Source organism: Phocoena sinus, chromosome 3 (assembly GCF_008692025.1).
Source record: "Phocoena sinus isolate mPhoSin1 chromosome 3, mPhoSin1.pri, whole genome shotgun sequence".
Taxonomy (NCBI): Eukaryota; Metazoa; Chordata; class Mammalia; order Artiodactyla; family Phocoenidae; genus Phocoena; species Phocoena sinus.
In genome coordinates this window covers 144,662,051-144,687,609 of record NC_045765.1, presented here as the reverse complement: position 1 = coordinate 144,687,609, position 25,559 = coordinate 144,662,051, and the positions used below count along the sequence as shown (strand labels likewise).

The window sequence follows — 25,559 nt, the reverse complement described above, 5'->3', positions numbered from 1 at the left end:
ATGGAAAGAAGTGTCATACTAAAGTTTCTATCTTGCACGTACATTTTTCTTTCTTCTTATAGAAGGAACCAAAATAAGTTACATGGGTCCTGCAGAAATCAGATGACGTCTGGGCCATAAGGCAATCAGCTGTCGTTGGCTGCTATAATTGAAAAGAAGGATGCAGAACGTTAGGGAACAATCTTCCAATTGATGGTGCATTTTAAAGGTCCATCTTGACCTCATTGGAACATGCCATTTTGATGCCAGCCTAATGAAAACAAATAAAATGCTGCAATTCTTCTCCATGTGGGCAGCTGTAGACCTAATAAACACCTGGGTTTAGAAGAAATCAGAAAGCTTGTATCAGAAGCTTTGCTTGACCTTGGTTATTGAGGTCATGTGTGGTTTTGGCATCATCATTTAAATGTTCCAAACAAATGAGAATATGGGCAGACTCAGAAGTCTCATGCAGAGTTTAAACTGATCCTACTCACAAGATTTATGTTTTTGTTTTTTTAAGTTAAAAACCACAAACTCTTTAATAGAACTCATCTTTTTAAAGCAACTACAGAATGTCTTATTTGACATGAGCTCCAGAGAGAGGAAAAGAAAGAAAGGAATCAAAATCAAATGAAAGTATTATTAAGAAAAAACTCTCAAATTGTTGCAATAAGCAGGTGATTTCAGTACATATTAACCAAGTGTAAATATTGTGTTAAAGTCATATCAGCTCTTACTTACTGTCTGTCCAAGGCAGCCCTGAGGCCAATGTGGTAGAGGCTTCCCAAGCATGAGTTTGCATGTTTGTGTTTGCATCTCTTTTTTGCCCATGAAGTTTATAGAGTTAGGAATAAGTGGCACTGAATAGACTGTGATATGTTCTCTTAACTTTTAAGAACACTGTTCATTTCTGTTTTGACACTTTTCTCAGCCTTTCCTAGAAAAATAAGAGCGTTCTCCCTCCCCCATCCCACATCCTTCCCCTCTCCCTACTCTCTCCCTCTCGTTTGCTACACTTTCCCCTATAACTTTCCTCCTTCCACATTCCCTGTCAACATGAAAATCTAATTTCCCAATTGCTCCATTCATACCCTTTTACACATGTACTGTTTCCATGAGTTCTTTTTTTCTTAAACAAGAATACAAGTGACTTTCAAAAAATTAGAGGACTTGAAGGGTCCTTCAGAGACCATTTGGTGAAGTCTATGCTTGTGCCTGAGGCCGTGCTATGCACATCCTACTGCGGTCAGATGAAGAGCTATTCTGTTTTGAACAACCTGCAGAGAAGGAAATTTTATCTTACACTTACTGATGCTAGCTACTTATCAAATCCATGTTCCTTTGTTCTTTTTGGGCAAGAATATATTTCTCACTTTCCCTTGCAGTTAGGTATGTCCCTGTGACTGACCTTTAGCCGGGGAACGTGGGTGGAAATCAGTACCAGTCACAGGCCTAGAGCATGTAAACTTGTCATAAGGGCACCTCCATACTCCTCCTCTTTCTTCTGGTGAGGGTAGAGATGAGCCCCGGGATGACCCTGGAATCAGCCTGTTGGTGGTGACAGAGCTTCCGTCATCCTGCATCTCTGAGTGATTGTGTGGAAGACTCTCAACCAACCTTTGTTCATCCCCCACTAGTAAACTTGAGTAAGAAATGCATTCCTAAGTGTCCATCAACAGATGAATGGATAAAGAAGATATGGCATATATATACAGTGGACTATTACTCAGCCATACAAAAGAACAAAATTTTGCCACTTGCAGCAACATGGATGGACTTGGAGGGCATTATACTAAGTGAAATAAGTCAGACAGAGAAAGACAAATACTGTTTGATATCACTTATATGTGGAATCTAAAAAATACAACAAACTATTGAATAAAACAAAAAGAAACAGACTCACAGATACAGAGAAGCAGCTAGTAGTTGCCAGTGGAGGGGGGGAGGGGCAATATAGGGGTCGGGGAGTGGGAGGCACAGACTCCTGAGTGTAAGATAGGCTCAAGGATGTATTGTACAACATGGGGATATAGAGGCAATATTTTGTAATAACTGTAAATGGAAAGTAACCTTTAAAACTGTAAAATAATTTTAAAGTTTTTAAAAAATACATATCTATTGTTTTCAGGCCATTATACATTTCTGGCTTTATTTGCCATAGGAACTAGGATTATCCTAAATAATACAATAGTATCTTAAAAGTAAAACTGTCATCCTGTGAAGCGTGTGTATAATTTCATTCCGCTGACCCAAGCTTATGAAACCAGTGCTGTCTCTTTGAGGTCCTGGATACTTCTGCTGATAGTTTAAAAGGCTTTGTGACACTCTTTCTTACTGTCCGAACTTCACTTTTATGTTACGTATGTGTTTTAACGTCTGTACAGAATCCACTCTTTTCTTATTGAATTCCCCATCATTATTTATTTCAAAGCCACCACCACTATTTCCTTTTAAGAGTTTTTCAGTGGCATTTGAATTTATTATACATAATTAAATTATCTGTCTTCTCATGTGTATGTTAGGGTTGGGTAGAAGTGTGAAGAGTAACTTTTTTTCATGTGGAATCACAAGTATATATGTTAAGTGACTTGAGATAGAAAAAATTGCCCCCTTTCTTACTTGGCCAAGGTATTGCAGGCAACATTTGATTATATACAATATCTTGTTTTAAAAATTACAATGTTATATATCTCTTTTCCAGATGCAGAGTACTTCTAGGCTGCCTTCTTCCACTCTCTGTGAGCAAGGGTGCCTTAAGAATATGTCATTAGTTTTATTTTTTTATCATAAAAGTAAGATATTAAAAGGCTTGATATAAAGATTCAAACAACATAGAACTCAGTAAAGCATAAATGAAATTTTACTTCCTCTCCTGAGGCTGAGTTGATGTGAAGTCCAACACCTCTTGTTCAAATAATATGAACTGCTAGAAAACGTGTAACAGAGATATTGAAATAAGACGTGGTAAACAGTGATAATGCTGGACGGAAAACAAAGCGTCAACATTCTTCAAGGTCTACTTTAAAGAAAGTCTGATTATTGGCCTGAGATTGGAGGTTTGCCCTCAGGTGTGAGAGACACCAAATAGCTTGGGAGGCTATTGCACGAGAGAGATATAAGAGGAAAACTAGGAAAGAGAAGGGGTCTTTATTTGGGGGAAAGAGTATTTGTGAACAGACACAAGACTGGAGTATGGATGACTCTGGTATCTGCAGGAAGGGGACTTGAAACCTGGCTTTGTGGTTGCAGAGCAGTAAGGAAGCACCATGTGAAGGCCAGGAAGAACAGTGATAAAGACTGCAGGATTGCCTCCTGACCTGTGGTTGCCAAGGGGGGAGGGGGTGGGGGAGGGATGGATTGGGGGTTTGGGATTAGCAGATGTAAACTATTATATGTAGGATGGATAAAAACCAAGGTCCTACTGTATAGCACAGGGAATTATATTCAATATCATGTAATAAGCCAAAATGGAAAAGGATGTGAAAAAGAATATGTGTATATGTACGTGTATAACTGAATCATTTTGCTGTGCTGCAGAAATTAACACAACACTGTAAATCAACTGTACTTCAATAAAATAAAAAAAAGAACTGCCTCCTGAAGTTCCTGATTAAAGAGGAGGGAGATATATCCCACTTGAGTCTGCAGGCCCAGAATTAGGGTGCACAAGTACATAAATATGATGGCCACATGCTTATTGGGGTCTCTCCGTCATGGGGCAAAGAGACGCATGTATCAGAGGAACGCAGGTGCAAGGCAATCAATCAGCTGGGGATCCATTGGAAAATGGAACCCAGTCTCAGAGTCCAGCAGTACCCTGGGGGCGGCTATTTGGGATTGTGTCTTGTCACTAGGGCCTGTTGGGCCTCACTCTCCTAAGGTCTGGACAAAGGCCTGGGTCAGTAGTGATGATCGACAGAAATGGGACAGTATATTCATGACCACAAGTGTGGGAGTTCCCATAAAAGACACACTGTAGCGCAGAAGAGTAAGTCAGCTTGCAAGGGGACAGTCCTCTTCCAATAGCAACAGCAGAATGTTAACCAGAGGAGAGTCAGGGGTGAGCCATGATCCTTCTTCCCTCCCCCTTCCCCTGTCCTACCACACCGCCACACATACACACTACAGCGCAGTGGAGCCACACCTTCAGCCTCAAAGGGAAGGGGCAGTAAGTGTTCAACAACTGGTTCTCTGGAAGGCGGTGGGTGGGTGGGGACTGTGATTTGGAGCGTTTGGTGATTGCCACAGTGATCATGGCCAATTTCAAGCTCCAACAGATGTCAGTGCACTCGGAGCTGGGAAGAGGTGTGCACGATAGACTATTGTGAGCTTCGAGTGTAATGTGAGATTAAAATTCTACAGTGGAATATATTCAGAATTAACCCAAATGAGACTGTTTTATTAATTGAAAAGTGATGGCATCAGATCAAGGAGTTGCCAAGGTTCTTGATAGACATCCGGTGGGAAAGAGGACTCGCTAGGACACAGTTGGTGGCAGTTACTGAACAAATAAAAACAGTTTCATGTTTATAACTGAAGGAGCAGGGATTTATAATTAAGCCAGTCTTAGAATTCTTGGATACATAGCCAAGCAGTAAACGAAGAGGGAGAATTCCTCAAACAAACAGGGTTCTCAAAGGAAGCATAGCTAGTGGGAGCTAAATCTAAAATAATTGACTAGTGGTTGGAACACAGCCTTAATGGCTGCTGCTAGAGTTCAGTCCCTTGTGGGTGGCATCAGGGGAAGGGTCCAGACACAAATCCTTTGCATGTGGGAACTATCAAGTCTGAAATCAGCCATTTCTGACTCTCTAAATGGCTGGTCTGTTACTAGAAAAGGGCAATAGAAAAATGCCTCTCACCCCAGCCCTGGGGAGAGGTCAAGAAATCTGCCATCAGCTGGGAGGCTTTGGAACAAAAAGAGCAACCCATGAAAAATAATTGGTAAGCTTAGGTTTTTCACATAAAGCTAATATAAAACTAGTGCACCCCTGGAAGCTAGGTGAGGTAAAGCAAAAACAAAAAACACACACAAGCAAAAAAAAAAAAAACCCAGAATGATTATAGAGAGAAATGTCCACCAAATGCAAGCCACCCTTGGGGTTGATCTCATAGACATAACAACCGATTCGAGCCGCGGCGTTTACAGCCCGAGGAGAGCGGCGGGCCTGGCAGCGGCCGTGGCCACCGAGACCCACCCGAGGTGCGTCCCCGTCGGCCTCCCGGCGCCCCCAGGCCGCAGCGCCCGCGCACCTTCAGCTCGCTCGCTCGCCCTCCTTCCCTGCGGCCGGCTGCGCCATGGCGTTGGCGTTGGCGGCGCTGGCGGCGGTGGAGCCGGCCTGCGGCAGCCGGTACCAGCAGCTTTAGACTTAGTGAGGTAAAAAACATCAGTCATGAGGGGGACCTTGAAGATGGCGGAAGAGTAAGACGCGGAGATCGCCTTCCTCCCCACGGATACACCAGAAATACATCCACACGTGGAACAACTCCTACAGAACTCCTACTGAAGGCTGGCAGAAGACCTCAGACCTCCCAAAAGGCAAGAAACTCCCCACGTAACTGGGTAGGGCAAAAGAAAAAACAGAGACAAAAGAATAAGGACGGCACCTGCACCAGTGGGAGGGAGCTGTGAAGGAGGAAAAGTTTCCACACACTAGGAAGCCCCTCCGCGGGCGGAGACTGCGGGAGGCGGAGGGGGGAGTTTCGGGACCGCGGAGTAGTGCACAGCGACGGGTGCGGAGGGCAAAGCGGGGAGATTCCTGCACAGACGATCGGTGCTGACCGGCACTCACCAGCCCGAGTGGCTTGTCTGCTCACCCGCCGGGGTGGGCGGGGCTGCGAGCTGAGGCTCCGGTTTTGGTTTTGGACGGAGCTCAGGGAGAGGACTGGGGTTGGCGGCTTGAACATAGCCTGAAGGGGTTAGTGCACCACGACTAGCCGGGAGGGAGTTCGGGGAAAAGCCTGCACCGGCCGAAGAGGCAAGAGACTTTTTCTTCCCTCTTTGTCTCCTGGTGCGCGAGGAGAGGGGTCTAAGAGCGCTGCTTAAAGGAACTCCAGAGACGGGCGCGAGCCGCGGCTAAAAGCGCGAACCCCAGAGACGGGCGCGAGCCGCGGCTGAGGGCGCGAGCCCCCGAGACGGGCGCGAGCCGCGGCTGAAAGCGCAAACCCCAGAGACGGGCGCGAGCCGCGGCTGAGGGCGCGAGCCCCCGAGACGGGCGCGAGCCGCGGCTAAAACCGCGGACCCCAGAGACGGGCGGGAGACGCTAAGGCTGCTGCTGCCGCCACCAAGGGGCCTGTGTGCGAGCACAGGTCACTCTCCGCACCCCTCTTCCGCGGAGCCTGTGCAGCCCGCCACTGCCAGGTTCCCAGGATCCAGGGACAACTTCCCCGGGACAACGTACGGCGGGCCTCGGGCTGGTGCAACGTCACGCCGGCCTCTGCCGCAACGTCACGCTGCCTCTGACGCCGCAGGCCCGCCCCGCACGCAGTGCCCCTCCTTCCCCCATCCCCCAACCCCCGGCCTGAGTGAGCCGGAGGCCCCGAATCAGCGGCTCCTTTAACCCCGTCCTGTCTGAGCGAAAAAACAGACGCCCTCCAGCGACCTACACGCAGAGGCAGGGCCAAATCCAAAGCTGAGCTCCTGTGAGCTGTGAGAACAAAGAAGAGAAAGGGAAATCTCTCCCAGCAGCCACAGAAGCAGCGGATTAAAGCTCCACAATCAACTTGATATACCCTGCATCTGTGGAATACCTGAATAGACAAGGAACGATCCCAAATTGAAGAGGTGGACTTTAGGAGCGAGATCTATGATATTTTTCCCTTTTCCTCTTTTTGTGAATGTGTACGTGTATGCTTCTGTGTGAGATCTTGTCTGTATACTCTTGCTTCCACCATTTGTCCTAGGGCTCTATCCGTCCATGATTTTTTTTTTTTAATTCTTTTTTGTAATAATTAAGTTTAATTGTAATAACTTTATTATACTTTACCTTCGTTCTTTCTTTCTTTCCTTCCTTCCTTCCCTCCTTTAGACAACGAATCACCCCAAATTGAGGAGGTGGTCTCAGGGAGCAGGATTTATGATTTTTCCCCCTTTACCTCTTTTTCTGAAGGTGTATGTGTATGCTTCTGTGTAAGATTTTCTCTGTATAGCTTTGCTTCCAACATTTGTCCTAAGGTTCTATCCGTCCCTTTTTTTTTTCTAAATATTTTTTAATTCAATAACTATATTATACTTTATTTTATTTTTACTGTATCATCTTTCTTTCTGTCTTTTTTCCTTCTTTCCCTCCTTCCTTCCTTCCTCCCTCCCTCCCTCCCTCCCTCCTTTCTTTCCTTCTTTGCTTCTTTCTTCCTTCCTTCCTTTCCTCCTTTCCTTCTTTCTTTACTCATACTTCTACTAATTCTCCCTACTTTTTCTCCCTTTTATTCTGAGCTGTGTGGATGAAAGGCTCTTGGTGCTCCAGCCAAGAGTCAGGGCTCTGCCTCTGAGGTAGGAGAGCCAACTTCAGGACACTGGTCAACAAGAGACCTCCCAGCTCCACATAATATTAAACGGTGGAAATCTCCCAGAGACCTCCATCTTAACACCAGCACCCAGCTTCACTCAACGACCAGCAAGCCACAGTGCTGGACAACCTATGCCAAACAACTAGCAAAACATGAACACAACCCCACCCATTAGCAGAGAGGCTGCCTAAAATCATAATAAGGCCACAGACACCCCAAAACACACCACCAGACGTGAACCTGCCCACTAGAGAGACAAGATCCAGCCTCATCCAGCACAACACAGGCACTAGTCCCCTCCACCAGGAAGCCTACACAACCCACTGAAACAACCTTAGCCACTGGAGACAGACATCAAAAACAACGGGAACTACGAAAGTGCAGCCTGCAAAAAGGAGACCCCAAACACAGTAAGATAAGCAAAATGAGAAGACAGAAAAACACACAGCAGATGAAGGAGCAAGATAAAAACCCACCAGACCTAACAAATGAAGAGGAAATAGGCAATCTACCTGAAAAAGAATTCAGAATAATGATAGTAAGGATGATCCGAAATCTTGGAAGTAGAATGGACAAAATGCGAGAAACAGTTAACAAGGACCTACAAGAACTAAAGATGAAACAAGCAACGATGAACAATGCAATAAATGAAATTAAAACCACTCTAGATAGGATCAATAGCAGAATAACTGAGGCAGAAGAACGGATAAGTGACCTGGAAGATAAAGTAGTGGAAATAACTACTGCAGAGCAGAATAAAGAAAAAAGAATGAAAAGAACTGAGGACAGTCTCAGAGACCTCTGGGACAACATGAAACGCACCAATATTCGAATTATAGGGGTTCCAGAAGAAGAAGAAAGAAAGAAAGGGACTGAGAAAATATTTGAAGAGATTATAGTTGAAAACTTCCCTAATATGGGAAAGGAAATAGTTAATCAAGTCCAGGAAGCACAGAGAGTCCCATACAGGATAAATACAAGGAGAAACACGCCAAGACACATATTAATCAAACTGTCAAAAATTAAATACAAAGAAAGCATATTAAAAGCAGCAAGGGAAAAACAACAAATAACACACAAGGGAATCCCCATAAGGTTAACAGCTGATCTCTCAGCAGAAACCCTACAAGCCAGAAGGGAGTGGCAGGACATACTGAAAGTGATGAAGGAGAAAAGCCTGCAACCAAGACTACTCTACCCAGCAAGGATCTCATTCACATTTGATGGAGAAATTAAAACCTTTACAGACAAGCAAAAGCTGAGAGAGTTCAGCACCACCAAACCAGCTTTACAACAAATGCTAAAGGAACTTCTCTAGACACGAAACACAAGAGAAGGAAACGACCTATAGTAGCGAACCCAAAACAATATATAAAATGGGAATAGGAACATACATATCGATAATTACCTTAAATGTAAATGGACTAAATGCTCCCACCAAAAGACACAGATTGGCTGAATGGATACAAAAACAAGACCCTTATATATGCTGTCTACAAGAGACCCACTTCAGACCTAGAGACACATACAGACTGAAAGTAAGGGGATGGAAAAAGATATTCCATGCAAATGGAAACCAAAAGAAAGCTGGAGTAGCAATTCTCATATCAGACAAAATAGACTTAAAAAAAAGGACTATTAAAAGGGACAAAGAAGGACACTACATAATGATCAAGGGATCGATCCAAGAAGAAGATATAACAATTGTAAATATTTATGCACCCAACATAGGAGCACCTCAATACATAAGGCAAATACTAACAACCATAAAAGGGGAGATCAACAGTAACACATTCATAGTAGGGGACTTTAACACCCCACTTTCACCCATGGACAGATCATCCAAAATGAAAATAAATAAGGAAACACAAGCTTTAAATGATACATTAAACAAGATGGACTTAATTGATATTTATAGGACACTCCATCCAAAAACAACAGAATACACATTTTTCTCAAGTGCTCATGGAACATTCTCCAGGATAGATCATATCTTGGGTCACAAATCAAGCCTTGGTAAATTTAAGAAAACTGAAATTGTATCAAGTATCTTTTCCGACCACAACGCCATGAGACTAGATATCAATTACAGGAAAAGATCTGTAAAAAATACAAACACATGGAGGCTAAACAATACACTACTAAATAACCAAGAGATCACTGAAGAAATCAAAGAGGAAATAAAAAAATACCTAGAAACAAATGACAATGGAGACACAACGACCCAAAACCTATGGGATGCAGCAAAAGCAGTTCTAAGGGGGAAGTTTATAGCAATACAAGCCCACCTTAAGAAGCAGGAAACATCTCGAATAAACAACCTAACCTTGCACCTCAAGCAATTAGAGAAAGAAGAATAAAAAAACCCCAAAGCTAGCAGAAGGAAAGAAATCATAAAAATCAGATCAGAAATAAATGAAAAAGAAATGAAGGAAACAATAGCAAAGATCAATAAAACTAAAAGCTGGTTCTTTGAGAAGATAAACAAAATAGATAAACCACTAGCCAGACTCATCAAGAAAAAAAGGGAGAAGACTCAAATCAATAGAATTAGAAATGAAAAAGGAGAAGTAACAACTGACACTGCAGAAATAAAAAAAATCATGAGAGATTACTACAAGCAACTCTATGCCAATAAAATGGACAATCTGGAAGAAATGGACAAATTCTTAGAAATGCACAACCTGCCAAGACTGAATCAGGAAGAAATAGAAAATATGAACAGACCAATCACAAGCACTGAAATTGAAACTGTGATTAAAAACCTTCCAACAAACAAAAGCCCAGGACCAGATGGCTTCACAGGTGAATTGTATCAAACGTTTAGAGAAGAGCTAACACCTATCCTTCTCAAACTCTTCCAAAATATAGCAGAGGGAGGAACACTCCCAAATTCCTTCTACGAAGCCACCATCACCTTGATACCAAAACCAGACAAGGATGTCACAAAGAAAGAAAACTACAGGCCAATATCACTGATGAACAGAGATGCAAAAATCCTCAACAAAATACTAGCAAACAGAATCCAACAGCACATTAAAAGGATCATACACCATGATCAAGTGGGGTTTATTCCAGGAATGCAAGGATTCTTCAATATACGCAAATCTATCAATGGGATAAACCATATTAACAAATTGAAGGAGAAAAACCATATGATCATCTCAATAGATGCAGAGAAAGCTTTCGACAAAATTCAACACCCATTTATGATAAAAACCCTCCAGAAAGTAGGCATAGAGGGAACTTTCCTCAACATAATAAAGGCCATATATGACAAGCCCACAGCAAACATCATCCTCAATGGTGAAAAACTGAAAGCATTTCCACTAAGATCAGGAACAAGACAAGGTTGCCCACTCTCACCACTCTTATTCAACATAGTATTGGAAGTTTTAGCCACAGCAATCAGAGAAGAAAAGGAAATAAAAGGAATCCAAATCGGAAAAGAAGAAGTAAAGCTGTCACTGTTTGCAGATGACATGATACTATACATAGAGAATCCTAAGGATGCTACCAGAAAACTACTAGAGCTAATCAATGAATTTGGTAAAGTAGCAGGGTACAAAATTAATGCACAGAAATCTCTGGCATTCCTATATACTAATGATGAAATATCTGAACGTGAACTCAAGAAAACACTCCCATTTACCATTGCAACACAAAGAATAAAATATCTAGGAATAAACCTACCTAAGGATACGAAAGACCTGTATGCAGAAAATTATAAGACACTGATGAAAGAAATTAAAGATGATACAAATAGATGGAGAGATATACCATGTTCTTGGATGGGAAGAATCAACATTGTGAAAATGACTCTACTACCCAAAGCAATCTACAGATTCAATGCAATCCCTATCAAACTACCACTGGCATCTTTCACAGAACTAGAACAAAAAATTTCGCAATTTGTATGGAAACACAAAAGACCCCGAATAGCCAAAGCAATCTTGAGAACGAAAAAAGGAGCTGGAGGAATAAGGCTCCCTGACTTCAGACTATATTACAAAGCAACAGTAATCAAGACAGTATGGTACTGGCACAAAAACAGAAAGATAGATCAGTGGAACAGGATAGAAAGCCCAGAGATAAACCCATGCACATATGGACACCTTATCTTTGATAAAGGAGGCAGGAATGTACAGTGGAGAAAGGACAGCCTCTTCAATAAATGGTGCTGGGAAAACTGGACAGGTACATGTAAAAGTATGAGATTAGATCACTCCCTAACACCATACACAAAAATAAGCTCAAAATGGATTAAAGACCTAAATGTAAGGCCAGAAACTATCAAACTCTTAGAAGAAAACATAGGAAGAACACTCTATGACATAAAGCACAGCAAGATCCTTTCTGACCCACCTCCTAGAGTAATGGAAATAAAAACAAAAATAAACAAATGGGACCTAATGAAACTTCAAAGCTTTTGCACAGCAAAGGAAACCATAACCAAGACCAAAAGACAACCCTCAGAATGGGAGAAAACATTTGCAAATGAAGCAACTGACAAAGGATTAATCTCGAAAATTTACAAGCAGCTCATGCAGCTCAATAACAAAAAAACAAACAACCCCATCCAAAAATGGGCAGAAGACCTAAATAGACATTTCTCCAAAGAAGATATACAGACTGCCAACAAACACATGAAAGAATGCTCAACATCATTAATCATTAGAGAAATGCAAATCAAAACTACAATGAGATATCATCTCACACCAGTCAGAATGGCCATCATCAAAAAATCTAGAAACAATAAATGCTGGAGAGGGTGTGGAGAAAAGGGGACACTCTTGCACTGCTGGTGGGAATGTGAATTGGTTCAGCCACTGTGGAGAACAGTATGGAGGTTCCTTAAAAAACTACAAATAGAATTACCATATGACCCAGCAATCCCACTACTTGGAATATACCCTGAGAAAACCAAAATTCAAAGAGAGTCATGTACCAAAATGTTCATTGCAGCTCTATTTACAATAGCCAGGACATGGAAACAACCTAAGCGCCCATCATCGGATGAATGGATAAAGAAGATGTGGCACATATACACAATGGAATATTACTCAGCCTTAAAAAGAAATGAAATTGAGCTATTTGTAATGAGATGGATAGACCTAGAGTCTGTCATACAGAGTGAAGTAAGTCAGAAAGAAAAAGACAAATACCGTATGCTAACACATATATATGGAATTTAAGGGAAAAAAATGTCATGAAGAACCTAGGGGTAAGATAGGAATAAAGACGCAGACCTACTGGAGAACGGACTTGAGGATATGGGGAGGGGGAAGGGTGAGTTTTGACAGGGCGAGAGAGAGTCATGGACATATACACACTAACAAACGTAGTAAGGTAGATAGCTGGGGGGAAGCAGCCGCAAGGCACAGGGATATTAGCTCGGTGCTTTGTGACAGCCTGGAAGGGTGGGATGGGGAGAGTGGGAGGGAGGGAGACGCAAGAGGGAAGACATATGGGAACATATGTATATGTATAGCTGATTCACTTTGTTATAAAGCAGAAACTAACACACCATTGTAAAGCAATTATACCCCAATAAAGATGTTTAAAAAAAAAAAAAAAAAAAAACAACCGATTCAAGGAAATAAGTCGAAGAATAAACAGCAAATGAAAAAAATGGGAGCATTTGCACCTCAAGAACTAAACACTTTAAACCTTCTAAAAGAGATTTCAAATAAGAAAAATTGAAATGTTTTGATAAGATGAAAGGAGGAGTAGAATAGACCAGAAGAACATATAGGAAAGGAAAGATTGTATAAAGAATTAAACAGAAATTCCGGAAACAATATTATAGTCACCAAAATTTTTTAAAAAGCTCAATGGGCATGTTAAATAGTAGATTAGACACAGACCATTATGCAGTTGCATAGATTTGAGAAAATTATTCAGAATGCAGCATAAAAAGTAATAAATGGAGGGCTTCCCTGGTGGCGCAGTGGTTGAGAGTCCGCCTGCCGATGCGGAGGATACGGGTTCGTGCCCTGGTCCGGGAAGATCCCACATGCCGCGGAGCGGCTGGGCCCGTGAGCCATGGCCACTGAGCCTGCGCGTCCCGAGCCTGTGCTCCGCAACGGGAGAGGCCACAACAGTGAGAGACCCGCGTACAGCAAAAAAAAAAAAAAAAAAAAAAAATTAATAAATGGAAAATATGAAAAGTCCAGGAGCCAAGCAGTCTAGAAGGAGAAGATCTAATAAGCAGAAGTTCTGGAGGGCAAACATGGAAAGAGGAGAGGCTGGCTGATGAACAGAGAATGAACAAATAATTTCCAGGGGTAGGTGGAGGTGTGCCTAAATGCTTGATCCCCTCCTCTTCTCTTTTTACTTCTCTCTCGCCTGTGGTGGCTGCATTAACTCCCATGGCTAGAAATACTGTCTATATGGTGGTGGCTCAAATATTTTTTTCCTCGATCCAGACCTCACTTTTAAGTTCCAGATTTTAAATGTGGATTACATACATTTATATGTTTTTTCCTCGATCCAGACCTCACTTTTAAATTCCAGATTTTAAATGTGGATTACATACATTTATATATTTTCATATGCATCTAAAAACGAGCTTGATGAAACCTGAAAGTTTTGTCTTCTCTAAATCAATGTTTTCCACATCAGTAAATTACCAGCTCCATTCACCCAGATGCTATAGTGAGGTACGTAGGAATCGTTTTCTAATCCTTCCTCTCTCTTTTTCCCCAGATCCAACCCTTAACCAAGTCCTGTTGGTTGAACCATCTAAAAATCTCTGATACCTTGGTCATTGCTTCTCACCTGAACATTTGCAATAGTTTCCTGATTAATCTCCCCATTTTTACTTTGGTGCCCTCTAACTGATGAACCAATATAGCAGCCAAGCAGGATCTTTTAAAAACACAAATTAGATCATATCATTCTGAAGTTTAAAATTCTCCAGTTGCCTCTAGCTCTTTGAAAAATCCGAACTTCTTTACATGGTCATGGCAGACAGAATAATGTAACCCTCCATCCCCCCACCATTACAAAGATGTCCAAATTCCAATCCCCGGACCTGTGACTATGAGAGGCTACACGGCAAAGGGAAATTGAAGCTGCAAATGGAATTAAGGTTGCAAATCACCTGACCTTAAAATGGGGAGATTAGCCTGGATTATTCAAGTGTACCCAATCTAATCACAAGCATCCTTAAAAGTGGGAGAGTGAAGCAAGAGAGAGTGAGTCATAATGATGAGAAGTGAGAAAGGCTCAACAAGGCAACCATTGCTGGCTTTGCAGGTGGAAGGGGGTCATGGACCAAAGGATATAGGCAGAACAGGCATTCTCTAGAGACTTTAGGAAGGAACACAGCCCTGCCAATACTTTGATTTTAGCTCATTCAATGAGGACCCATATTGGAGGTCTGACCTCCAGAACTGTGAGATAGTAACTTTGTGTAGCTTAAGCCACTAAGTGTATGGTAATTTGTTCCCACAGCAATAGGAAATGATACAAGGGCTTATAGGAACCTACATGATTGGCCACTGCCTCCTTCTTCTAGGTCATCTTGGCCCCTTCCCCCCTCACTGTGCTCTGGCCACTCCATCCTTCTTTATGGCGAGCCTCAGAGCCTACTCTCCTCCCTTTCTCCTGCTTGGAGAGCACTTTACCTGATGTCTTAGTTCATGTTCTTGAGAAGCAAACCCTGAGATGAGTTCTTGAGTTCCAGACACTTATTTGGGAAATTGTCCCGGGAAACACAGATAAGGGATACACAGATAGGGGATTCGGAGATAAGGCAAATAAGGACAAATTGTCAACAGGGGCACATAGATGAGCAGGCCCCTGCTGTGACGGCTGGAGCTCACTCTCACCAGGAACGCTGCAAAACACCTTAGAACGTGCACGTAAGAATAAGAGGGAAGAGATATGGGAACATATGTATATGTATAACAGATTCATTTTGTTGTAAAGCAGAAACTAACACACCATTGTAAAGCAATTATACTCCAATAAAGATGTTAAAAAAAAAAAAAAAGAATTACCCCACCCGGAGGCAAGAAAGCTGGGGTATGTACATATCAACTCGCATCAGATATTACTTGAGTCCTATTCCTGAGGGGGAAGGTGTTCATTTCCCAGCACTTTTGCCTGCTGCACTGTGACACAGTGGACTCTGGCTACCTGTGAAAGCCTCAGGGAAAGAGATACATGTGCTGGCAGCTGGGAGTCAGTCCCCTGGCACTGGAATTATGTGTGAAGGGATAGGAACAGGGCACTAGCGCATCCGCTACATGTGGCTAAGTGTTGTTTATCCTTAAGGCTTTGATGGAAAGGTACATTTCTCAGAGAAATCTTTCCTCCTGATTCTCTCTTATAAATAGGGCCTCATGTGCTCTTCTAACCTATTGTTTTCTTTCATATCATTTCAGTTTTTTCTTTCATAACACAAATCAGAATTTTTAACTACATTTTTTCCCCTGGTTGAATGGGTATCTCCTCCCTCCGCCATGTGAGCTCTATGAAGCTAAGGTGCAAACTTGTTCGGGATGTTTGTGTATATTCAACACATAGTAGACACTTAATAAACATTTGTTGAAGGAATACATAGAGAGTAAATTAATGAATGGAACTGGTGTATAAATAGCTTATTAAGTGCTACCTGGTACATAACAAACTTTGATAAATTTTAGCTGTTTTGTTACACTTGCAACTTTGTTAAATCTGAGGTGATCTTTTTATTCTATAAGCTACTAGCCTCAAAGTAATCACTGGAGATTTCTATTCCCCCTACCTTAAATATGTACTGCCTTGACTCCCAACAAATTTGTAATGTTCACTACAAGAGGAGTAGAAGTGGGGGAACCATTCACGATAACTTGGAGGTTTTTCAGTTCACACACAGAGGTGGAGAAATGGGCATACACTCAACTAGAAGTGGGAGGTGTATGTCTGATGGAAAAAATCCCTGAATGATTTTGATTGTACCTTCTCCTTGCTACATTGATGTGAAATGAACCAAACCGGTCTCACAATTTTGTGATTACTTTCAAGTAATTATTGACTTTATTTTATTTTTAAAATAATTACCTCTTCTAAATGGGAACCACTTGCCATTACCTTTCCACTTCTGAATTCTTTTTTTGCATCATTTAAGCATCTGGCCATGCAAAAACATTGACCTTTCTTGTCCCTTAAAGCGGCTTGTTAAAAATTGTGAACCAGGGCTTCCCTGGTGGCGCAGTGGTTGAGAGTCCGCCTGTCGATGCAGGGGACATGGGTTCATGCCCCGGTCCGGGAAGATCCCACATGCCGCGGAGCGGCTAGGCCCGTGAGCCATGGCCACTGAGCCTGTGCGTCCGGAGCCTGTGCTCCGCAACGGGAGAGGCCACAACAGTGAGAGGCCCACGTACCACAAAAAAAAAAAAAAAAAAATTGTGAACCAACGTGTTAAAATGTCTGTTCATTACAAGTCTCTTTTACTCACAGAATTGTTCAAGTGATGGTATTTAAGTATTTGTTCTACACATACTTGGAACGGCAGAACACTAAATAACAATAATATCTAAAAACGTTACAGAAATGAAGATCCATTCTGTATTTTAATTCTATATGAAACAGGTGTGTATGTGTGTGTGTGTGTTTGAAATCAGAATCAACTGAATGGATTTTTCAAACTATCCTTCACAGGGAAAGCATTGTCATAGTAAGTCTCTGCTAACTACGGGAATACATTTTATGTTTCAGGCGTGCGGGGGAAGGACAAAAAGCTGAGAACTACCGTATCCCATTATATCAAGATTAGTATTTTCAGCTCAGTGATGCAGCTGGCTTCTGTGATGTGATCAATAGAGAACAAAAAGCTGTGCCAATCTTGACCTTAAACATATAGTCTTAGTGAAGAAACAACAAAGCCATGAATAACACAACCCATTTAGACAGACTGCCTTGACATTTTCAAGAGACAGGGTGAATATACCTGCCAGTTTGTTTTTTGTCCCCTATATTCCTAGTGGTGTACTTAGGGCTAATCTTTTAATAGTTAGAAACAATGACATAAGAAATAGTAAGCTACTCTTCCTCCCGGAACCTAGGGCAAACCAGAGGTCATGGATGTTTTATGTAATTAATCGTTACTGTTAAAGGGGATCCTAGATTCCTCTTAGTCCCTTTAAATATAAAAATAGTATAAGCTGCAGCAAGAACTTTAGCTATTGAAGCCTCCCAATACTGTAATTATTGATCAATACTTGACTTTAATCAAGGAAAAGGAAGGTAGACCTCTGTCTTTGACAAAATGATATATGGATCTAGATTAAAAAGAAGACCCTACAGGAAAACTAAGAAATATTTTGTTCTCTGAGGTGATGAAAATGGGCTGGGAAATGTTTGTGAAAGTTAGGTGGTGAACTGGAGAGCGAGGGATGTAGGGTGTATGTAACTGGACACCAGTTTTTCTAAAATAGATGTGGAGACCTTTACAGAGAAATCTTTTAATGGAGTGATTCAAAATGTATTGATGACTACTGCCCATTAAGGGGGTACTTTTTATTGGGGCTGCTCATCACTCAACAGTGTGGAGAAAAGTAAGTGAGATTCACGCCCATGGAGAAAGCCAAACTGAGCTGTTGGAGGAAAGGATAGGACAACTGGGTATCAGAATCCACAGCAATGTTTTGAGGAATATGGTTCACACACCGGAGGGATGGAAGGAGTCAAAGATTCCCAGCTCCCAAACAGATGAGAAGAAGTAAAGAGTTTTGCTGAAAACTCTTTCCATCCAGTGCACCTAGAGGCATTGCTGAAAACTCTTTCCATCCAGTGTACCTAGAGGCATATATTATTTCATTTAAAATGTTTTATTTTGCACATATTTATTGGGTATCTATCGTATATCAGGTACCACCATACTAGGAACTGTGGTTTCTGCAAAAAACAAGACAAAAATTTCTTGCCCACCTGGAGTTTTCATTTTCGAGAGGAAAATCATTCAACACATAAAGAAGTAATCAGATCATAATAAGAACAATGAACAATATAAAGCAGGGTGCAAATAGATTGACCAAGGTGGGTTAAGGGACTATTAAAGGAAGGTTGAAGAAAAGCTTCTCTAAAAAGGTAATATTGGAAGTGTCCAGAATGATGAGAACCAGCCAGCCTTGCAACGACCTGGAAAGGCATTTCACATAGAAGACTAGCAAACACTCCAAAGAGTGCTCCATTCATGAATCATTTATTCATTTGTGAAACAATTGTCTGAATGCCAGGTGGGGTGAATTCATTGGAGAGAAAGAAAAGCATGATCCTGACATGCATGGATCATGGTCTGGTAGAATTCTGTGAGAGTTTGCAAGATCTGATCCAAACACAGCCTAGGCACACTTGGTTAGACACAAAAGTCTAATGCTGGAAGGTACACACACCTTACCTTTATGAACAGAGAAATGCCCCTTGTTCCCAGGTAAAGAGATCTCAGGAAATATTCTTAAATTTTTGGCGCTAGACACTCTTAGAATCTTCCTCCAGTCTGAATTGTGTTAAGAGCTACTTTCACCACCTTTTCCCTGCTTGCTAGCAATTGGAGGGGCAAATGTTAGACTCATACATATGTAAGCTCATTAATACATTCATATCTATAAATCATTTTGAGTGAACGCCTTTCTGCTGTGTAGAAACACCAACTGTGATTCAAACAAAGAAACTACTAGATTTCTCAGCATTAGAGCCGGTAGCTTCTAGTATCCCAACCCCACCAGCTTCTGAAATCACCTTCCCTGAATGTTTCCCTGAGTTTGGACACTGTACCCTCTGATAGTGTCTAAGCTCAGTAAGGAGGATGCTGACAGGCTGAAGCCACCAGAAACTGGGGCCATCTCTGAAGCCAAGTATAGCATTATTACTGTAATTAATATAATTTTGGTTATCAACAATAAATCTCCTCTGCTTCAAGGCACAGAGGGACGACAATGCTATTTCTTTTTTAGAAAACTCCCTGGAAGGAGAGTAAACCCATGTGGTCTAGGGTGGCTGATAAAATGCCTAGAGTGGGTAAAATGATAACAAAGAGTTAGAAAAGCCGAATGTATTTGAAGAAGTCCCCAAGGAGAGAAGGATACAGCAGATGAGGTTGTTGATTTTTAAAGTCTATTCCATTTGGAATAGACTGGAGCCTTTTGGGCAGAGGTGGCAGGGAGGCATACAAGGGTTGGGTATGGTGTCCCAGGTTTGAGTTGAAATGGAAAATCCTTTCTCATAGTCTCCCTTCCTGAAAGAGTTGCAGTGTTTCGGTGATGCTTCCCAGTCTTCATAGGAATATTAGGCAGCACTTACCTTGCCTTTGGCCCCTGCTTATTTTAAGCTTAATACGTCCCTTGAAACCATTGCCAAGGTTGGTAAGTTAATGACAGTCACTGCACCCAGGCCCTGCTTTCCACCAGCTCTGCTACCTGCTGCTCTCTGCCCTATTCCTCTTTCCACCTGTAGCTTTTAGGTTGCTACTCAAGAAAAGGAGAGAGAGACAGAGAGACAGAGACAGAGAGTGAGACAGAGAAGCACAAGGAGGAAGTGTTCTCACTCACCTCTACTTTTGCTTGCTCAGCGTTCTTTTAAATATGGTTCCCATGGATTGCCTTGAGATAGATGCAGAAGTAAATTGTTTGGGAACTAAGTCTCCCCCTTTGACTCTTATCTCTTTACTTGGAACTTCCCTCTTTGTGAGCAGTTGCAGAGTAGCTGATAGATGTGTGTTTAGGCTGAAGGGAGATGGTGATGTAGTACAAAGGGCCATGTGCAAGAAGTTTCCAGACTGGGTTTCTCCTCACAGCTCTGCCATGTGGCCCGCAAATCAGTTTTGTTCTATCAAATGGTTCAATAAGCATCTAGCACTTGTGATGCACTAGGAACCAAACCTCAGTTTCCTCATCTGGGTAATCAAAGAGTTTCATAAGATGATCTTTATGGTCTCAATCATGTTATATGTCTATGAAAAAAATAATCAAATACGAACTAGAAGAAATAAAGACTCAAACTCATCATTTCTGAGTCTAGGGAACTGTGTAAGTCATGTGTTAACCAGATGTATGTACATAAATCATGGTTCAAGAAATACTAGGAAAGAATGATTCCTTGGGTGAGATCAAGGATCACCAGGACGACAGGATAATGTTTCATACCTTAATATAAGACAGGTTGTGGCCTTGGTACTCGACTGTCAAAAAGGAAAGCTTAGCATCTGTTAAAGAAAGGAAACTTCTTGTGATTGATTGCCTACTCCAAACTGGAGAGACTTGTAAGTACATACACTGAGGTGTCAGTCACTAGATAAGGCTAATCTATGCACCCAGAGATGCCTTTAGCTGATACTTTTGCCATTACAGAATGTCCTTTCTTATGGGAATAATCAGCAAGAGGAACATACCTTTCTTCTTCTGTGGTTGCAATAGCAAAAGAAGGTGAAGGAAAAGGAGAGGGGAAACCCAACTCGGTGAATCAAATAAAAGAGAAACTTTTCTGCTAAGGTTGACAGGAAAGAAAGCTGTCATTTAAGATTAATCTATGAAGTATAGATTTAAATTCTCTAGGAATATGCTGTTGAGGCCTTCTCTGCTCTCTTATTGAAAGAAAAAAATTCTAGCAATGCTTCTGGGCTTCTTTTAGACTGGACCCTGACACCTACTATCGTGCTATTGGGTTAACTTATCTTCGGACCTTTGTTCCCTCTTTATCTTGAAAGATAAAGGAGGTTGGTCTCAATCAGTGATTCTCAATTTGTTACTATTGCATTTTTAGCTTTGGTAAAGTTAAACTTGTAAAGAAGGATGCTAATAGAATTCAACTGCTGGGGTCTCATTAACGAATAAATGAGATGACAAAGTTCTTACATTTGGCATGTAGAAATTGCTTGATGACGTTGTTAAGGTGGCTAGGTTCTGCTTGCTTCTCCCCAGCGCCCTCAGCATCATCATCTCACATTTCCTCTCACATTTGAAATGAACGTTTTGAGCGCCCATCTGAAGTTCAGTGAGAAATCCAGTTCCCATCTACAAAATATCTTTGTGAGGTGGTAGCCAGGGGAGAGGCAGAAGCAGCACTTTGACACTCTGGGCATTTCTCATCAACTTTTCTGACTCTGTTGGATTCTCCATCTCTGTTCTGCATCTTTGCTTCTGCTGCTGCTGCCCTCTGAGCTTGTGAACTTACATGTAGTTGTCCAGTTTTCCCAGCACCACTTATTGAAGAGGATGTCTTTTCTCCATGGTGTACTCTTGCATCCTTTATCAAAGATAAGGTGACTATATGTGCATGGGTTTATCTCTGGGCTTTCTATCCTGTTCCATTGATCTATATTTCTGTTTTTGTGCCAGTACCATACTTGATTACTGTAGCTTTGTAGTATAGTCTGAAGTCCAGGAGCCTGATTCCTCCAGCTCCATTTTTCTTTCTCAAGATTGCTTTGGCTATTCGGGGTCTTTTGTGTTTCCATACAAATTGTGAAGTTTTTTTGTTCTAGTTCTGTGAAAAATGCCATTGGTAGTTTGATAAGGATTGCATTGAATCTGTAGATTGCTTTGGGTAGTATAGTCATTTTCACAATGTTGATTTTTCCAATCCGAGAACATGGTATGTCTCTCCATCTGTTTGTATCATCTTTAATTTCTTTCATCAGTGTGTTATAGTTTTCTGCATACAGGTCTTTTGTCTCCTTAGGTAGGTTTATTCCTAGGTATTTTATTCCTTTTGTTGCAATGGTAAATGGGAGTGTTTCCTTAATTATTCATTTCTTTTCTTTTTTTTCTTTTTTGCCTGATTTTACTAAGGACTTTAAAATACCAGAAGTTATGATCGTTTTCTCTCATCTAGGACAACTTTCTTGTCCTCCAGACGGGGTTAGGCATTCCACTTACGTGTGCTTAGAGCATTCTGCTTTAATATAGCAGAGCACTTACTGCACATCTTTGTAAGCTACCCATTTCCCTGGTTTCCTCACTACATTTTGAACTTTCTGAGGCAGGATGTGTTTCTCAGCCACCACTGGATATTTAGAACCTAGGACATTTCCTGGTACACAGTAAGGCTCTATAAATGTTTGTCGAATTATTGCATAAATAAAGGAAGGAAAGGGAAAGCCTCCATTTATTCTCCATTAAACTGCTCACTGCTACTCTGCTGTTAGAAACAGGACATGTAGGAAGTTTGACTGTCATTGCATCCACTCACCTCCCAGGAGTTCCATGTTGATTTGTTAATATGAAGAAATAGAGACCTTTGAGACCAACATTTCACATAACTCACCTTTAATATGGGTGAGTTTCCTCGCTGTGAATATATGACTGCAGCCCTGTGGCTGAGGCAAAATGGATATAGCATTAATATAAGGCCAATGAGTCCCTCACATCCACGCCAACTCACAGAGGCAGTTTCCTGCTGTAATTGAGACACAGAATATCTAGAGTCACACCTACGGGCTCTACCATATCTTATAATAGATACATGACCTTGGGCAAATGTCAGTCCTTTTGAGCCACAGCTTCTGCATCTGCAAAATGAGATAAAAATAGTTGCCTCATAGTACTGTTGTAATAAGGAGTTAGTATTTATGACGAGGTTAAAACACAATCTTGCACATAATAAGTGCTCCTTATTGTTAGCCAGGCATGAAAGAAGGTTTACATTTCTCTGAAAAAGTGTTCACTTTGCAATCACTAAATATCAAAGGGAATGCTTTCTGGAATTTGTCCTTTATTTACATCTGTATAATTGTTAATATAACTACAAATCTCTGTAGCCCGGCTGTAGTTTCTTGAAAGGAAATATAACTGCAAAGTTCTGTATGCTGCTAAAGGTGGCAAAGAAGGAAGAGTGTTTTTCCTTAGGGATCATAGTAACTTCAGTCAATATCTGGTGACTCCATTTGAATCAACCATATGATTCCATTGAGAAGAGAGGTGGCTTAAAACTTCCGACTTGGTGTTTTTGTTGACAGCTTGCTCTCTCCGCTGCCCCCTACAGGTCAGATAATCTAATTTCTGACGGGTCATTCTCTGACCTGTATTTCCTTCTATTTACATAATTCATTTTGGATTAAGCCAAGCAGCATGGCAAGAACTAAATAAGGAGTATTAGATTTACTGGATTCTATTTATCTTTAGCATGACTTCCCTAAAATACTTTACTTTTTATTATCCAGTAAAAGATTGAAACTCCCCTAGATTCTCTGAATTCATACTGTTTAACATAAAATTATCTGACAGTCCTGAGAAATATTACATGCATCTAGACTCAAAGTCAGGCTAAAAATCATAGAGGAAAAGTTATATTTGCTAAAATAGGTAATAAAAAAATTGAGAATAAACTGCCTATGTGTCCTCAACAAAGAAAAAAAATTTTTCACTGGTAAAAACTTAAGCTTTCATGTTTTCAGTTATTGTATTTTGGGAAAAATAATTGTTGGTTATTTTGTCACATTTCCTGTTGATTTCAAATGTGCTTTTATCTAATTTTTTAAGCAAAAATCTCTCAATTACCATAACTGTAGCAGCAATACTGAGGAGCCCACAATGCCGAACTGTCCTGTGGAATATTTTTCAGAGCAGAAAATTTCAATTACCACAATTCCGGTGCTATTCTTAGGGTCCTTATATTACGAACTGTCTCTCTGAAGAAATCTTTGGAAAGGATAAATATATTCTTAAAAAACATCAACTTCTTGGGGATTCACAACAAATGTAGCTGTCACTCATTTGATGTGTGTGGGCACATGTGTTTATTTCATATTTAAATTGGCTGAGTTTTCCCTGAAGCAGATTTTATTGATTCCCCCCAACACACCAAACCAAGAGCTAAGTAAGGAAGTTTTTGGATGACTTGTACGCTCTAACTTTTAGTTCTTTGGACTGCTAGATGTTGGACAGTTTTCTTTTTATATGCTATAAAAATCCAGAATTTTATTTTTCTTAGTATTATGTGCTATTTTTTTCAATTACATTGAAATATTATCCTTCTCCGATCTCTGCTATGATTAATAGGATCATGGGTCCATTTGTTTGCTGTTAGTTTTTACTTTAGAAAATGCACTGCTGCCCCATGTTCTTTTTATACTTTTTTTTCAGTGGACCATGAGACTTGTAAGATGTGGAAATGCAGTGACTCATACAACAAGCCAATAATAGCGTATGAAAGATTTGCAGCTAGAGAGAAGCATACACATTTCTGCAAATCTGAGGTCTCGGTTATGTGTCTTGTCTCCTAAAAATTGGAAATCCTTTTAGCTACTGTAACTGTGCTGCTAAGCCTATGAAGAGGCAGGTTGTCATGAAGTTCAGGATTGATATTTTTCAAAAGGATTTTAATATTCAAAATTGAAATAATGGTCAAAATTATTTCTAGGACATTAATGCCATATTGGTAATCTATCAGATATAGTACTGGGATCTGGACGCTTGTAGGGAGAACTACAAAGCTTACCTTTTGAATAGCGGTAGAACTATTGCAAACAATACAACTAGTTTCTAAAATAGTGATGTATTAGCTTTCTTTGTTGCTGTAACAAACTGCCACAAACTTATTGGCTTGAAACAACTTTATTCTTACCTTTCTGTAGGTTAGAAATCTGACACTGGTCTCTCTGGGCTAAAATCAAGGTGTCAATAGGGCAATTACTTTCCAGAGGCTCTAGAGGAAAATCCATTCCCTTGCCTTTTCCAGCTTCTACCCGCGTTTCTTGGCTCACAGCCTACTTTCACCATCTTGAAAGCCAGAGAAATATTGGATCTCTCTGACCATCCCTCCATAGTCACATCTCCCTCTGACCACAGCTGGGAAAGCTTCTTTGCTTTTACCAACCCATGAGATTAGATTTGGCCCACCTGGAATCTTGGATAATCCCAATGTCCATCTCACTTCCCACCTCAGTGGAACCATCTCAATTTCCTTAACTTAATCATAGCTACAAAGTCCTTTTTGCCATGTAAGGTAACACATTCAAAGGATCCAGGGATTAAGACATGGACATCTTCGGAGCCGTTATTCTGCCTTTCACAGGTACTATTTTCAACACCAAGAAAAGTTGACACACAAGGTATACTCACTGTATCTCTAATAGTAAATACCTT

At 41.1% G+C, this 25,559-nt stretch overlaps 1 long non-coding RNA gene across 1 annotated transcript; it reads right to left on the bottom strand.

The window, feature by feature from the left end:
• Window positions 1–5,122: 5,122 nt before the first annotated feature.
• LOC116752172 lies at window positions 5,123–20,014 on the bottom strand. The gene is made up of 3 exons (XR_004349418.1): window positions 20,005–20,014; window positions 16,157–16,162; window positions 5,123–5,343 (listed from the first exon to the last, which is right to left on the bottom strand). It is a non-coding gene; the product is annotated as an uncharacterized LOC116752172 (long non-coding RNA).
• Between the last annotated feature and the right edge of the window lie 5,545 nt (window positions 20,015–25,559).